The sequence below is a fragment of the Parasteatoda tepidariorum genome, chromosome 2 (genome assembly GCF_982258835.1).
Source record: "Parasteatoda tepidariorum strain Cologne lab strain chromosome 2, Ptep-v5.0, whole genome shotgun sequence".
In the NCBI taxonomy this organism is placed as follows: domain Eukaryota; kingdom Metazoa; phylum Arthropoda; class Arachnida; order Araneae; family Theridiidae; genus Parasteatoda; species Parasteatoda tepidariorum.
In genome coordinates, this window is record NC_141756.1 from 131649380 (window position 1) to 131666847 (window position 17468).

Genomic DNA, 17468 nt, shown 5'->3' on the forward strand with positions numbered 1-17468 from the left:
CATGGTATGTCAAACTTAGTAATATTTTCAAACGGTTTTGACTTTGAAAAATTGAGAAGATTTTCGCACTTAGAAATATTTCATGGTATTTCAAACTTAGTAATATTTTCAAACGGTTTTGACTTTGAAAATTTCAGAAGATTTTCGTACTTAGAAATATTTTATGGTATTTCAAACTTAGTAATATTTTCAAACGGTTTTGACTTTGAAAAATTCAGAAGATTTTCGTACTTAGAAATAAAAAAAAAGCAAATTAAGCAATTAAAAGCACTTATGCAAAGAAACTCGAAAGATCTGTTAGACCAGACGTAAACACTTCAAATATCGTAACATTGCCTAAAAACATTAGTTATTGACATTGTACTAATGAAGAAACTTTATAATATAAAACAATGTGTTTATTATCAAAATTGGTTTTAAAAGATGTATAATAATAGTTAAATTTTAAAATATTTTAATAAGAAATGTATATAATATAATGTATAAAAATATAATTTTTAATAATAGTTATATAATATAAATTTGATAATATAATTATATAATAATAATTTTATGTTATTTTTTTTTTAATTATTTTAAATTATTTTAATATGAAATTTATATAATATGATAAATGTATATAAATAATATTTTTAATTATAATTATGTAATAATAATTTTTAGTTAAATTTTTTTTAAATTAGTTTTAGAGTGTTTTTTTGTCAAAGTCCAATTTTTTCCGAAATTTTTCTAAGTCTCGAAAATTGTGGAAATTCTTCTAAGTCCGGCGACGGGAAGTCTGAGACGAAGCCCGAGCGAGGCCGGAAAGGCCAATATGCGTTTGCCGTTCAAATTTAAATTTCCTCGACGAGAGGCCGGGGATGCGGACGTCGACGGCCGCAGCCCGGGAGAAAAATTCTTCGCTTGGAAAATGAACTTTGTGCGGGAATTCAGAAGATTTTCGTACTTAGAAATATTTCATGGTATGTCAAACTTAGTAATATTTTCAAACGGTTTTGACTTTGAAAAATTCAGAAGATTTTCGTATTTAGAAATATTTCATGGTATTTCAAACTTAGTAATATTTTCAACCGGTTTTGACTTTGAAAAATTCAGAAGATTTTCGTACTTAGAAATATTTCATGGTATTTCAAACTTAGTAATATTTTCAAACGGTTTTGACTATGAAAAATTCAGAAGATTTTCGTACTTAGAAATATTTCATGGTATTTCAAACTTAGTAATATTTTCAAACGGTTTTGACTTTGAAAAATTCCGAAGATTTTTGTACTTAGAAATATTTCATGGTATTTCAAACTTAGAAATATTTTCAAGCGGTATTGACTTTGAAAAATTCAGAAGATTTTCGAACTTAGAAATATTTTATGGTATTTCTAACTTAGTAATATTTTCAAACGGTTTTGACTTTAAAAAATTCAGAAGATTTTCGAACTTAGAAATATTTTATGGTATTTCAAACTTAGAAATATTTTCAAGCGGTATTGACTTTAAAAAATTCAGAAGATTTTCGTACTTAGAAATATTTCATGGTATTTCAAACTTAGTAATATTTTCAAACGGTTTTGACTTTAAAAAATTCAGAAGATTTTCGTACTTAGAAATATTTCATGGTATTTCAAACTTAGTAATATTTTCAAACGGTTTTGACTTTGAAAAATTCAGAAGATTTTCGTACTTAGAAATATTTCATGGTATTTCTAACTTAGTAATATTTTCAAACGGTTTTGACTTTGAAAAATTCGGAAGATTTTCGTATTTCGAAATATTTCATGGCATTTCAAACTTAGTAATATTTTTAAACTGTTTTGATTTTGAAAAATTGAGAAGATTTTCGTACTTAGAAATATTTCATGGTATTTCAAACTTAGAAATATTTTCAAGCAGTATTGACTTTGAAAAATTCAGAAGATTTTCGTCCTTAGAAATATTTTATGGTATTAAACTTAGTAATATTTTCAAACGGTTTTGACTTTAAAAAATTCCGAAGATTTTCGTACTTAGAAATATTTCATGGTATTTCAAACTAAGTAATATTTTCAAGCGGTTTTGACTTTGAAAAATTCGGAAGATTTTCGTATTTCGAAATATTTCATGGTATGTCAAACTTAGTAATATTTTCAAACGGTTTTGACTTTGAAAAATTGAGAAGATTTTCGCACTTAGAAATATTTCATGGTATTTCAAACTTAGTAATATTTTCAAACGGTTTTGACTTTGAAAATTTCAGAAGATTTTCGTACTTAGAAATATTTTATGGTATTTCAAACTTAGTAATATTTTCAAACGGTTTTGACTTTGAAAAATTCAGAAGATTTTCGTACTTAGAAATAAAAAAAAAGCAAATTAAGCAATTAAAAGCACTTATGCAAAGAAACTCGAAAGATCTGTTAGACCAGACGTAAACACTTCAAATATCGTAACATTGCCTAAAAACATTAGTTATTGACATTGTACTAATGAAGAAACTTTATAATATAAAACAATGTGTTTATTATCAAAATTGGTTTTAAAAGATGTATAATAATAGTTAAATTTTAAAATATTTTAATAAGAAATGTATATAATATAATGTATAAAAATATAATTTTTAATAATAGTTATATAATATAAATTTGATAATATAATTATATAATAATAATTTTATGTTATTTTTTTTTTAATTATTTTAAATTATTTTAATATGAAATTTATATAATATGATAAATGTATATAAATAATATTTTTAATTATAATTATGTAATAATAATTTTTAGTTAAATTTTTTTTAAATTAGTTTTAGAGTGTTTTTTTGTCAAAGTCCAATTTTTTCCGAAATTTTTCTAAGTCTCGAAAATTGTGGAAATTCTTCTAAGTCCGGCGACGGGAAGTCTGAGACGAAGCCCGAGCGAGGCCGGAAAGGCCAATATGCGTTTGCCGTTCAAATTTAAATTTCCTCGACGAGAGGCCGGGGATGCGGACGTCGACGGCCGCAGCCCGGGAGAAAAATTCTTCGCTTGGAAAATGAACTTTGTGCGGGAATTCAGAAGATTTTCGTACTTAGAAATATTTCATGGTATGTCAAACTTAGTAATATTTTCAAACGGTTTTGACTTTGAAAAATTCAGAAGATTTTCGTATTTAGAAATATTTCATGGTATTTCAAACTTAGTAATATTTTCAACCGGTTTTGACTTTGAAAAACTCAGAAGATTTTCGTACTTAGAAATATTTCATGGTTTGTCAAACTTAGTAATATTTTCAAACGGTTTTGACTTTGAAAAATTCAGAAGATTTTCGAACTTAGAAATATTTCATGGTATTTCAAACATAGAAATATTTTCAAGCGGTATTGACTTTGAAAAATTCAGAAGATTTTCGTACTTAGAAATATTTCATGGTATTTCAAACTTAGTAATATTTTCAAACGGTTTTGACTTTAAAAAATTCAGAAGATTTTCGTACTTAGAAATATTTCATGGTATTTCAAACTTAGTAATATTTTCAAACGGTTTTGACTTTGAAAAATTCAGAAGATTTTCGTACTTAGAAATATTTCATGGTATTTCTAACTTAGTAATATTTTCAAACGGTTTTGACTTTGAAAAATTCAGAAGATTTTCGAACTTAGAAATATTTCATGGTATTTCAAACATAGAAATATTTTCAAGCGGTATTGACTTTGAAAAATTCAGAAGATTTTCGTACTTAGAAATATTTCATGGTATTTCAAACTTAGTAATATTTTCAAACGGTTTTGACTTTGAAAAATTCAGAAGATTTTCGTACTTAGAAATATTTCATGGTTTGTCAAACTTAGTAATATTTTCAAACGGTTTTGACTTTGAAAAATTCAGAAGATTTTCGAACTTAGAAATATTTCATGGTATTTCAAACATAGAAATATTTTCAAGCGGTATTGACTTTGAAAAATTCAGAAGATTTTCGTACTTAGAAATATTTCATGGTATTTCAAACTTAGTAATATTTTCAAACGGTTTTGACTTTGAAAAATTCAGAAGATTTTCGTACTTAGAAATATTTCATGGTGTGTCAAACTTAGTAATATTTTCAAACGGTTTTGACTTTGAAAAATTCAGAAGATTTTCGAACTTAGAAATATTTCATGGTATTTCAAACTTAGTAATATTTTCAAACGGTTTTGACTTTAAAAAATTCAGAAGATTTTCGTACTTAGAAATATTTCATGGTATTTCAAACTTAGAAATATTTTCAAGCGGTATTGACTTTGAAAAATTCAGAAGATTTTCGTACTTAGAAATATTTCATGGTATTTCAAACTTAGTAATATTTTCAAACGGTTTTGACTTTGAAAAATTCAGAAGATTTTCGTACTTAGAAATATTTCATGGTATTTCTAACTTAGTAATATTTTCAAACGGTTTTGACTTTGAAAAATTCGGAAGATTTTCGTATTTCGAAATATTTCATGGCATTTCAAACTTAGTAATATTTTTAAACTGTTTTGATTTTGAAAAATTGAGAAGATTTTCGTACTTAGAAATATTTCATGGTATTTCAAACTTAGAAATATTTTCAAGCAGTATTGACTTTGAAAAATTCAGAAGATTTTCGTCCTTAGAAATATTTTATGGTATTAAACTTAGTAATATTTTCAAACGGTTTTGACTTTAAAAAATTCCGAAGATTTTCGTACTTAGAAATATTTCATGGTATTTCAAACTAAGTAATATTTTCAAGCGGTTTTGACTTTGAAAAATTCGGAAGATTTTCGTATTTCGAAATATTTCATGGTATGTCAAACTTAGTAATATTTTCAAACGGTTTTGACTTTGAAAAATTGAGAAGATTTTCGCACTTAGAAATATTTCATGGTATTTCAAACTTAGTAATATTTTCAAACGGTTTTGACTTTGAAAATTTCAGAAGATTTTCGTACTTAGAAATATTTTATGGTATTTCAAACTTAGTAATATTTTCAAACGGTTTTGACTTTGAAAAATTCAGAAGATTTTCGTACTTAGAAATAAAAAAAAAGCAAATTAAGCAATTAAAAGCACTTATGCAAAGAAACTCGAAAGATCTGTTAGACCAGACGTAAACACTTCAAATATCGTAACATTGCCTAAAAACATTAGTTATTGACATTGTACTAATGAAGAAACTTTATAATATAAAACAATGTGTTTATTATCAAAATTGGTTTTAAAAGATGTATAATAATAGTTAAATTTTAAAATATTTTAATAAGAAATGTATATAATATAATGTATAAAAATATAATTTTTAATAATAGTTATATAATATAAATTTGATAATATAATTATATAATAATAATTTTATGTTATTTTTTTTTTAATTATTTTAAATTATTTTAATATGAAATTTATATAATATGATAAATGTATATAAATAATATTTTTAATTATAATTATGTAATAATAATTTTTAGTTAAATTTTTTTTAAATTAGTTTTAGAGTGTTTTTTTGTCAAAGTCCAATTTTTTCCGAAATTTTTCTAAGTCTCGAAAATTGTGGAAATTCTTCTAAGTCCGGCGACGGGAAGTCTGAGACGAAGCCCGAGCGAGGCCGGAAAGGCCAATATGCGTTTGCCGTTCAAATTTAAATTTCCTCGACGAGAGGCCGGGGATGCGGACGTCGACGGCCGCAGCCCGGGAGAAAAATTCTTCGCTTGGAAAATGAACTTTGTGCGGGAATTCAGAAGATTTTCGTACTTAGAAATATTTCATGGTATGTCAAACTTAGTAATATTTTCAAACGGTTTTGATTTTGAAAAATTCAGAAGATTTTCGTATTTAGAAATATTTCATGGTATTTCAAACTTAGTAATATTTTCAACCGGTTTTGACTTTGAAAAACTCAGAAGATTTTCGTACTTAGAAATATTTCATGGTTTGTCAAACTTAGTAATATTTTCAAACGGTTTTGACTTTGAAAAATTCAGAAGATTTTCGAACTTAGAAATATTTCATGGTATTTCAAACATAGAAATATTTTCAAGCGGTATTGACTTTGAAAAATTCAGAAGATTTTCGTACTTAGAAATATTTCATGGTATTTCAAACTTAGTAATATTTTCAAACGGTTTTGACTTTAAAAAATTCAGAAGATTTTCGTACTTAGAAATATTTCATGGTATTTCAAACTTAGTAATATTTTCAAACGGTTTTGACTTTGAAAAATTCAGAAGATTTTCGTACTTAGAAATATTTCATGGTATTTCTAACTTAGTAATATTTTCAAACGGTTTTGACTTTGAAAAATTCAGAAGATTTTCGAACTTAGAAATATTTCATGGTATTTCAAACATAGAAATATTTTCAAGCGGTATTGACTTTGAAAAATTCAGAAGATTTTCGTACTTAGAAATATTTCATGGTATTTCAAACTTAGTAATATTTTCAAACGGTTTTGACTTTGAAAAATTCAGAAGATTTTCGTACTTAGAAATATTTCATGGTTTGTCAAACTTAGTAATATTTTCAAACGGTTTTGACTTTGAAAAATTCAGAAGATTTTCGAACTTAGAAATATTTCATGGTATTTCAAACATAGAAATATTTTCAAGCGGTATTGACTTTGAAAAATTCAGAAGATTTTCGTACTTAGAAATATTTCATGGTATTTCAAACTTAGTAATATTTTCAAACGGTTTTGACTTTGAAAAATTCAGAAGATTTTCGTACTTAGAAATATTTCATGGTGTGTCAAACTTAGTAATATTTTCAAACGGTTTTGACTTTGAAAAATTCAGAAGATTTTCGAACTTAGAAATATTTCATGGTATTTCAAACATAGAAATATTTTCAAGCGGTATTGACTTTGAAAAATTCAGAAGATTTTCGTACTTAAAAATATTTCATGGTATTTCTAACTTAGTAATATTTTCAAACGGTTTTGACTTTAAAAAATTCAGAAGATTTTCGTACTTAGAAATATTTCATGGTATTTCTAACTTAGTAATATTTTCAAACGGTTTTGACTTTAAAAAATTCAGAAGATTTTCGAACTTAGAAATATTTTATGGTATTTCTAACTTAGTAATATTTTCAAACGGTTTTGACTTTAAAAAATTCAGAAGATTTTCGAACTTAGAAATATTTTATGGTATTTCAAACTTAGAAATATTTTCAAGCGGTATTGACTTTAAAAAATTCAGAAGATTTTCGTACTTAGAAATATTTCATGGTATTTCAAACTTAGTAATATTTTCAAACGGTTTTGACTTTAAAAAATTCAGAAGATTTTCGTACTTAGAAATATTTCATGGTATTTCAAACTTAGAAATATTGTCAAGCGGTATTGACTTTGAAAAATTCAGAAGATTTTCGTACTTAGAAATATTTCATGGTATTTCAAACTTAGTAATATTTTCAAACGGTTTTGACTTTGAAAAATTCAGAAGATTTTCGTACTTAGAAATATTTCATGGTATTTCTAACTTAGTAATGTTTTCAAACGGTTTTGACTTTGAAAAATTCGGAAGATTTTCGTATTTCGAAATATTTCATGGCATTTCAAACTTAGTAATATTTTTAAACTGTTTTGATTTTGAAAAATTGAGAAGATTTTCGTACTTAGAAATATTTCATGGTATTTCAAACTTAGAAATATTTTCAAGCAGTATTGACTTTGAAAAATTCAGAAGATTTTCGTCCTTAGAAATATTTTATGGTATTAAACTTAGTAATATTTTCAAACGGTTTTGATTTTGAAAAATTCCGAAGATTTTTGTACTTAGAAATATTTCATGGTATTTCAAACTTAGAAATATTTTCAAGCGGTATTGACTTTGAAAAATTCAGAAGATTTTCGTACTTAGAAATATTTCATGGTATTTCAAACTTAGTAATATTTTCAAACGGTTTTGACTATGAAAAATTCAGAAGATTTTCGTACTTAGAAATATTTCATGGTATTTCAAACTTAGTAATATTTTCAAACGGTTTTGACTTTGAAAAATTCCGAAGATTTTTGTACTTAGAAATATTTCATTGTATTTCAAACTTAGAAATATTTTCAAGCGGTATTGACTGAAAAATTCAGAAGATTTTCGTACTTAGAAATATTTCATGGTATTTCAAACTTAGAAATATTTTCAAGCGGTATTGACTTTGAAAAATTCAGAAGATTTTCGTACTTAGAAATATTTCATGGTATTTCAAACTTAGTAATATTTTCAAACGGTTTTGACTATGAAAAATTCAGAAGATTTTCGTACTTAGAAATATTTCATGGTATTTCAAACTTAGTAATATTTTCAAACGGTTTTGACTTTGAAAAATTCCGAAGATTTTTGTACTTAGAAATATTTCATGGTATTTCAAACTTAGAAATATTTTCAAGCGGTATTGACTTTGAAAAATTCAGAAGATTTTCGAACTTAGAAATATTTTATGGTATTTCTAACTTAGTAATATTTTCAAACGGTTTTGACTTTAAAAAATTCAGAAGATTTTCGAACTTAGAAATATTTTATGGTATTTCAAACTTAGAAATATTTTCAAGCGGTATTGACTTTAAAAAATTCAGAAGATTTTCGTACTTAGAAATATTTCATGGTATTTCAAACTTAGTAATATTTTCAAACGGTTTTGACTTTAAAAAATTCAGAAGATTTTCGTACTTAGAAATATTTCATGGTATTTCAAACTTAGAAATATTTTCAAGCGGTATTGACTTTGAAAAATTCAGAAGATTTTCGTACTTAGAAATATTTCATGGTATTTCAAACTTAGTAATATTTTCAAACGGTTTTGACTTTGAAAAATTCAGAAGATTTTCGTACTTAGAAATATTTCATGGTATTTCTAACTTAGTAATATTTTCAAACGGTTTTGACTTTGAAAAATTCGGAAGATTTTCGTATTTCGAAATATTTCATGGCATTTCAAACTTAGTAATATTTTTAAACTGTTTTGATTTTGAAAAATTGAGAAGATTTTCGTACTTAGAAATATTTCATGGTATTTCAAACTTAGAAATATTTTCAAGCAGTATTGACTTTGAAAAATTCAGAAGATTTTCGTCCTTAGAAATATTTTATGGTATTAAACTTAGTAATATTTTCAAACGGTTTTGACTTTAAAAAATTCCGAAGATTTTCGTACTTAGAAATATTTCATGGTATTTCAAACTAAGTAATATTTTCAAGCGGTTTTGACTTTGAAAAATTCGGAAGATTTTCGTATTTCGAAATATTTCATGGTATGTCAAACTTAGTAATATTTTCAAACGGTTTTGACTTTGAAAAATTGAGAAGATTTTCGCACTTAGAAATATTTCATGGTATTTCAAACTTAGTAATATTTTCAAACGGTTTTGACTTTGAAAATTTCAGAAGATTTTCGTACTTAGAAATATTTTATGGTATTTCAAACTTAGTAATATTTTCAAACGGTTTTGACTTTGAAAAATTCAGAAGATTTTCGTACTTAGAAATAAAAAAAAAGCAAATTAAGCAATTAAAAGCACTTATGCAAAGAAACTCGAAAGATCTGTTAGACCAGACGTAAACACTTCAAATATCGTAACATTGCCTAAAAACATTAGTTATTGACATTGTACTAATGAAGAAACTTTATAATATAAAACAATGTGTTTATTATCAAAATTGGTTTTAAAAGATGTATAATAATAGTTAAATTTTAAAATATTTTAATAAGAAATGTATATAATATAATGTATAAAAATATAATTTTTAATAATAGTTATATAATATAAATTTGATAATATAATTATATAATAATAATTTTATGTTATTTTTTTTTTTAATTATTTTAAATTATTTTAATATGAAATTTATATAATATGATAAATGTATATAAATAATATTTTTAATTATAATTATGTAATAATAATTTTTAGTTAAATTTTTTTAAAATTAGTTTTAGAGTGTTTTTTTGTCAAAGTCCAATTTTTTCCGAAATTTTTCTAAGTCTCGAAAATTGTGGAAATTCTTCTAAGTCCGGTGACGGGAAGTCTGAGACGAAGCCCGAGCGAGGCCGGAAAGGCCAATATGCGTTTGCCGTTCAAATTTAAATTTCCTCGACGAGAGGCCGGGGATGCGGACGTCGACGGCCGCAGCCCGGGAGAAAAATTCTTCGCTTGGAAAATGAACTTTGTGCGGGAATTCAGAAGATTTTCGTACTTAGAAATATTTCATGGTATGTCAAACTTAGTAATATTTTCAAACGGTTTTGACTTTGAAAAATTCAGAAGATTTTCGTATTTAGAAATATTTCATGGTATTTCAAACTTAGTAATATTTTCAACCGGTTTTGACTTTGAAAAACTCAGAAGATTTTCGTACTTAGAAATATTTCATGGTTTGTCAAACTTAGTAATATTTTCAAACGGTTTTGACTTTGAAAAATTCAGAAGATTTTCGAACTTAGAAATATTTCATGGTATTTCAAACATAGAAATATTTTCAAGCGGTATTGACTTTGAAAAATTCAGAAGATTTTCGTACTTAGAAATATTTCATGGTATTTCAAACTTAGTAATATTTTCAAACGGTTTTGACTTTAAAAAATTCAGAAGATTTTCGTACTTAGAAATATTTCATGATATTTCTAACTTAGTAATATTTTCAAACGGTTTTGACTTTAAAAAATTCAGAAGATTTTCGAACTTAGAAATATTTTATGGTATTTCAAACTTAGAAATATTTTCAAGCGGTATTGACTTTAAAAAATTCAGAAGATTTTCGTACTTAGAAATATTTCATGGTATTTCAAACTTAGTAATATTTTCAAACGGTTTTGACTTTGAAAAATTCAGAAGATTTTCGTACTTAGAAATATTTCATGGTATTTCTAACTTAGTAATATTTTCAAACGGTTTTGACTTTGAAAAATTCAGAAGATTTTCGAACTTAGAAATATTTCATGGTATTTCAAACATAGAAATATTTTCAAGCGGTATTGACTTTGAAAAATTCAGAAGATTTTCGTACTTAGAAATATTTCATGGTATTTCAAACTTAGTAATATTTTCAAACGGTTTTGACTTTCAAAAATTCAGAAGATTTTCGTAGTTAGAAATATTTCATGGTTTGTCAAACTTAGTAATATTTTCAAACGGTTTTGACTTTGAAAAATTCAGAAGATTTTCGAACTTAGAAATATTTCATGGTATTTCAAACATAGAAATATTTTCAAGAGGTATTGACTTTGAAAAATTCAGAAGATTTTCGTACTTAGAAATATTTCATGGTATTTCAAACTTAGTAATATTTTCAAACGGTTTTGACTTTGAAAAATTCAGAAGATTTTCGTACTTAGAAATATTTCATGGTGTGTCAAACTTAGTAATATTTTCAAACGGTTTTGACTTTGAAAAATTCAGAAGATTTTCGAACTTAGAAATATTTCATGGTATTTCAAACATAGAAATATTTTCAAGCGGTATTGACTTTGAAAAATTCAGAAGATTTTCGTACTTAGAAATATTTCATGGTATTTCAAACTTAGTAATATTTTCAAACGGTTTTGACTTTGAAAAATTCAGAAGATTTTCGTACTTAGAAATATTTCATGGTTTGTCAAACTTAGTAATATTTTCAAACGGTTTTGACTTTGAAAAATTCAGAAGATTTTCGAACTTAGAAATATTTCATGGTATTTCAAACTTAGTAATATTTTCAAACGGTTTTGACTTTAAAAAATTCAGAAGATTTTCGTACTTAGAAATATTTCATGGTATTTCTAACTTAGTAATATTTTCAAACGGTTTTGACTTTAAAAAATTCAGAAGATTTTCGTACTTAGAAATATTTCATGGTATTTCAAACTTAGAAATATTTTCAAGCGGTATTGACTTTGAAAAATTCAGAAGATTTTCGTACTTAGAAATATTTCATGGTATTTCAAACTTAGTAATATTTTCAAACGGTTTTGACTTTGAAATATTCCGAAGATTTTTGTACTTAGAAATATTTCATGGTATTTCAAACTTAGAAATATTTTCAAGCGGTATTGTCTGAAAAATTCAGAAGATTTTCGTACTTAGAAATATTTCATGGTATTTCAAACTTAGAAATATTTTCAAGCAGTATTGACTTTGAAAAATTCAGAAGATTTTCGTCCTTAGAAATATTTCATGGTATTTCAAACATAGAAATATTTTCTAGCGGTATTGACTTTAAAAAATTCAGAAGATTTTCGTACTTAGAAATATTTCATGGTATTTCTAACTTAGTAATATTTTCAAACGGTTTTGACTTTAAAAAATTCAGAAGATTTTCGTACTTAGAAATATTTTATGGTATTTCAAACTTAGAAATATTTTCAAGCGGTATTAACTTTAAAAAATTCAGAAGATTTTCGTACTTAGAAATATTTCATGGTATTTCAAACTTAGTAATATTTTCAAACGGTTTTGACTTTGAAAAATTCAGAAGATTTTCGTACTTAGAAATATTTCATGGTATTTCAAACTTAGTAATATTTTCAAACGCTTTTGACTTTGAAAAATTCCGAAGATTTTTGTACTTAGAAATATTTCATGGTATTTCAAACATAGAAATATTTTCAAGCGGTATTGACTTTGAAAAATTCAGAAGATTTTCGTACTTAGAAATATTTCATGGTATTTCAAACTTAGTAATATTTTCAAACGGTTTTGACTATGAAAAATTCAGAAGATTTTCGTACTTAGAAATATTTCATGGTATTTCAAACTTAGTAATATTTTCAAACGGTTTTGACTTTGAAAAATTCCGAAGATTTTTTTACTTAGAAATATTTCATGGTATTTCAAACTTAGAAATATTTTCAAGCGGTATTGACTGAAAAATTCAGAAGATTTTCGTACTTAGAAATATTTCATGGTATTTCAAACTTAGAAATATTTTCAAGCAGTATTGACTTTGAAAAATTCAGAAGATTTTCGTCCTTAGAAATATTTCATGGTATTTCAAACATAGAAATATTTTCTAGCGGTATTGACTTTAAAAAATTCAGAAGATTTTCGTACTTAGAAATATTTCATGGTATTTCAAACTTAGTAATATTTTCAAACGGTTTTGACTTTGAAAAATTCAGAAGATTTTCGTACTTAGAAATATTTCATGGTATTTCAAACTTAGTAATATTTTCAAACGGTTTTGACTTTGAAAAATTCCGAAGATTTTTGTACTTAGAAATATTTCATGGTATTTCAAACATAGAAATATTTTCAAGCGGTATTGACTTTGAAAAATTCTGAAGATTTTCGTACTTAGAAATATTTCATGGTATTTCAAACATAGAAATATTTTCAAGCGGTATTGACTTTGAAAAATTCAGAAGATTTTCGTACTTAGAAATATTTCATGGTATTTCAAACTTAGTAATATTTTCAAACGGTTTTGACTATGAAAAATTCAGAAGATTTTCGTACTTAGAAATATTTCATGGTATTTCAAACTTAGTAATATTTTCAAACGGTTTTGACTTTGAAAAATTCCGAAGATTTTTGTACTTAGAAATATTTCATGGTATTTCAAACTTAGAAATATTTTCAAGCGGTATTGACTGAAAAATTCAGAAGATTTTCGTACTTAGAAATATTTCATGGTATTTCAAACTTAGAAATATTTTCAAGCAGTATTGACTTTGAAAAATTCAGAAGATTTTCGTCCTTAGAAATATTTCATGGTATTTCAAACATAGAAATATTTTCTAGCGGTATTGACTTTAAAAAATTCAGAAGATTTTCGTACTTAGAAATATTTCATGGTATTTCTAACTTAGTAATATTTTCAAACGGTTTTGACTTTAAAAAATTCAGAAGATTTTCGAACTTAGAAATATTTTATGGTATTTCAAACTTAGAAATATTTTCAAGCGGTATTGACTTTAAAAAATTCAGAAGATTTTCGTACTTAGAAATATTTCATGGTATTTCAAACTTAGTAATATTTTCAAACGGTTTTGACTTTGAAAAATTCAGAAGATTTTCGTACTTAGAAATATTTCATGGTATTTCAAACTTAGTAATATTTTCAAACGGTTTTGACTTTGAAAAATTCCGAAGATTTTTGTACTTAGAAATATTTCATGGTATTTCAAACATAGAAATATTTTCAAGCGGTATTGACTTTGAAAAATTCTGAAGATTTTCGTACTTAGAAATATTTCATGGTATTTCAAACTTAGTAATATTTTCAAACGGTTTTGACTTTAAAAAATTCAGAAGATTTTCGTACTTAGAAATATTTCACGGTATTTCAAACTTAGAAATATTTTCAAGCGGTATTGACTTTGAAAAATTCAGAAGATTTTCGCACTTAGAAATATTTTATGGTATTTCAAACTTAGTAATATTTTCAAACGGTTTTGACTTTGAAAAAATCCGAAGATTTTTGTACTTAGAAATATTTCATGGTATTTCAAACTTAGAAATATTTTCAAGCGGTATTGACTTTGAAAAATTCAGATTTTCGTACTTAGAAATATTTCATGGTATTTCAAACTTAGTAATATTTTCAAACGGTTTTGACTATGAAAAATTCAGAAGATTTTCGTACTTAGAAATATTTCATGGTATTTCAAACTTAGTAATATTTTCAAACGGTTTTGACTTTGAAAAATTCCGAAGATTTTTGTACTTAGAAATATTTCATGGTATTTCAAACTTAGAAATATTTTCAAGCGGTATTGACTTTGAAAAATTCAGAAGATTTTCGTACTTAGAAATATTTCATGGTATTTCAAACTTAGAAATATTTTCAAGCAGTATTGACTTTGAAAAATTCAGAAGATTTTCGTCCTTAGAAATATTTTATGGTATTAAACTTAGTAATATTTTCAAACGGTTTTGACTTTAAAAAATTCCGAAGATTTTCGTACTTAGAAATATTTCATGGTATTTCAAACTAAGTAATATTTTCAAGCGGTTTTGACTTTGAAAAATTCGGAAGATTTTCGTACTTCGAAATATTTCATGGTATGTCAAACTTAGTAATATTTTCAAACGGTATTGACTTTGAAAAATTCAGAAGATTTTCGTACTTAGAAATATTTCATGGTATTTCAAACTTAGTAATATTTTCAAACGGTTTTGACTTTGAAAAATTCAGAAGATTTTCGTACTTAGAAATATTTCATGGTTTGTCAAACTTAGTAATATTTTCAAACGGTTTTGACTTTGAAAAATTCAGAAGATTTTCGAACTTAGAAATATTTCATGGTATTTCAAACTTAGTAATATTTTCAAACGGTTTTGACTTTAAAAAATTCAGAAGATTTTCGTACTTAGAAATATTTCATGGTATTTCTAACTTAGTAATATTTTCAAACGGTTTTGACTTTAAAAAATTCAGAAGATTTTCGAACTTAGAAATATTTTATGGTATTTCAAACTTAGAAATATTTTCAAGCGGTATTAACTTTAAAAAATTCAGAAGATTTTCGTACTTAGAAATATTTCATGGTATTTCAAACTTAGTAATATTTTCAAACGGTTTTGACTTTGAAAAATTCAGAAGATTTTCGTACTTAGAAATATTTCATGGTATTTCAAACTTAGTAATATTTTCAAACGCTTTTGACTTTGAAAAATTCCGAAGATTTTTGTACTTAGAAATATTTCATGGTATTTCAAACATAGAAATATTTTCAAGCGGTATTGACTTTGAAAAATTCAGAAGATTTTCGTACTTAGAAATATTTCATGGTATTTCAAACTTAGTAATATTTTCAAACGGTTTTGACTATGAAAAATTCAGAAGATTTTCGTACTTAGAAATATTTCATGGTATTTCAAACTTAGTAATATTTTCAAACGGTTTTGACTTTGAAAAATTCCGAAGATTTTTTTACTTAGAAATATTTCATGGTATTTCAAACTTAGAAATATTTTCAAGCGGTATTGACTGAAAAATTCAGAAGATTTTCGTACTTAGAAATATTTCATGGTATTTCAAACTTAGAAATATTTTCAAGCAGTATTGACTTTGAAAAATTCAGAAGATTTTCGTCCTTAGAAATATTTCATGGTATTTCAAACATAGAAATATTTTCTAGCGGTATTGACTTTAAAAAATTCAGAAGATTTTCGTACTTAGAAATATTTCATGGTATTTCAAACTTAGTAATATTTTCAAACGGTTTTGACTTTGAAAAATTCAGAAGATTTTCGTACTTAGAAATATTTCATGGTATTTCAAACTTAGTAATATTTTCAAACGGTTTTGACTTTGAAAAATTCCGAAGATTTTTGTACTTAGAAATATTTCATGGTATTTCAAACATAGAAATATTTTCAAGCGGTATTGACTTTGAAAAATTCTGAAGATTTTCGTACTTAGAAATATTTTATGGTATTTCAAACATAGAAATATTTTCAAGCGGTATTGACTTTGAAAAATTCAGAAGATTTTCGTACTTAGAAATATTTCATGGTATTTCAAACTTAGTAATATTTTCAAACGGTTTTGACTATGAAAAATTCAGAAGATTTTCGTACTTAGAAATATTTCATGGTATTTCAAACTTAGTAATATTTTCAAACGGTTTTGACTTTGAAAAATTCCGAAGATTTTTGTACTTAGAAATATTTCATGGTATTTCAAACTTAGAAATATTTTCAAGCGGTATTGACTGAAAAATTCAGAAGATTTTCGTACTTAGAAATATTTCATGGTATTTCAAACTTAGAAATATTTTCAAGCAGTATTGACTTTGAAAAATTCAGAAGATTTTCGTCCTTAGAAATATTTCATGGTATTTCAAACATAGAAATATTTTCTAGCGGTATTGACTTTAAAAAATTCAGAAGATTTTCGTACTTAGAAATATTTCATGGTATTTCTAACTTAGTAATATTTTCAAACGGTTTTGACTTTAAAAAATTCAGAAGATTTTCGAACTTAGAAATATTTTATGGTATTTCAAACTTAGAAATATTTTCAAGCGGTATTGACTTTAAAAAATTCAGAAGATTTTCGAACTTAGAAATATTTTATGGTATTTCAAACTTAGAAATATTTTCAAGCGGTATTAACTTTAAAAAATTCAGAAGATTTTCGTACTTAGAAATATTTCATGGTATTTCAAACTTAGTAATATTTTCAAACGGTTTTGACTTTGAAAAATTCAGAAGATTTTCGTACTTAGAAATATTTCATGGTATTTCAAACTTAGTAATATTTTCAAACGCTTTTGACTTTGAAAAATTCCGAAGATTTTTGTACTTAGAAATATTTCATGGTATTTCAAACATAGAAATATTTTCAAGCGGTATTGACTTTGAAAAATTCAGAAGATTTTCGTACTTAGAAATATTTCATGGTATTTCAAACTTAGTAATATTTTCAAACGGTTTTGACTATGAAAAATTCAGAAGATTTTCGTACTTAGAAATATTTCATGGTATTTCAAACTTAGTAATATTTTCAAACGGTTTTGACTTTGAAAAATTCCGAAGATTTTTTTACTTAGAAATATTTCATGGTATTTCAAACTTAGAAATATTTTCAAGCGGTATTGACTGAAAAATTC